The sequence below is a fragment of the Gavialis gangeticus genome, unplaced genomic scaffold (assembly GCF_001723915.1).
Source record: "Gavialis gangeticus isolate Ggan-Ray unplaced genomic scaffold, GavGan_comp1, whole genome shotgun sequence".
Lineage (NCBI taxonomy): Eukaryota > Metazoa > Chordata > Crocodylia > Gavialidae > Gavialis > Gavialis gangeticus.
In genome coordinates, this window is record NW_017729025.1 from 86983613 (window position 1) to 86984649 (window position 1037).

Here is a 1037-nt window from a genome sequence, read left to right on the forward strand (position 1 = left end):
CCCATTTGACTGTGTGGGTGTTGACACCACAGTCCCCCAGTTTTTTAATGAGAATGGGGTGAGAAACAGTGTCAAAGGCCTTCCAAAAGTCCAGAAAGACTACGTCCACTGCTACACTTGTGTCTAAGGATTTGGTGACCTGGTCATAGAAGTCCACCAGGTTGGTCTGACAGGACCATGGGCCATATATTTGATTACCCTACAGTTTAAGTCGTGCAGCTTTGTTCACCTTAGTAATAGAAAAGATAACTTCTTTTAAGTAAGAATAAACATGATTAATAGGGAACTGTTTTCTTTTTAAATATTAGCTTTTACTACTGAAAAAATTCCCCCTTACCTTTTGTAACCCAATGTTTTTCTTATGTACCAAGCCTTAGCTTGTACCAGGGATCAAAAAACCAAATTCCAGCCTAGATTCCATCTTCCCCGTACAGTTGCATACAACTTGGTCCATTTTAGGATTTGGATGACTGTTCCTTTGTCCCTCTGTAAACTCAGCCTTGTCTGGAATGAGGGCAGATGGCAAATCCTGTGCTGTTGAAATCCATTAGCAAACTGGAGAGAATTGAAAGCAAATATTTATTTAAGAAAGAAAAAAGCTCTAGCAAACCAATCTTCCCATTAAGAGTTTAAATTTTATTAATAAGTCTTTCTTTTGGAAACTGGAGATGGCACATGCTTCATGCTGTCCTAGCCCTGGTGGGGAAGCAGCTGTCTACTGCATTTCAGTCTAAATAACTTCACTTCTGAATTCTTCCCACTTGCATTGGATCCATTTTGAGTGTTTGTGCTTAATAGTGTTGTAGCCTTTTATTGGATTTTATCCTTTAGTATGGCAGCTGCTTCTGGGAGTTTGGAAAGTCCTTTCTGCCTATCAGGTTCTGGGAATAGTGGAGTAGCGTAATAAATTAAAAAGCAAGTAGGGCATTTTGTGCATTTAGAAAATAATTTTAAAAATACTGCAGAACACACTGCACTTTCCTACTGAATGCCTTTGCCTGGATTAGTGTGTTCACAGAAATTGACATATTAAATCA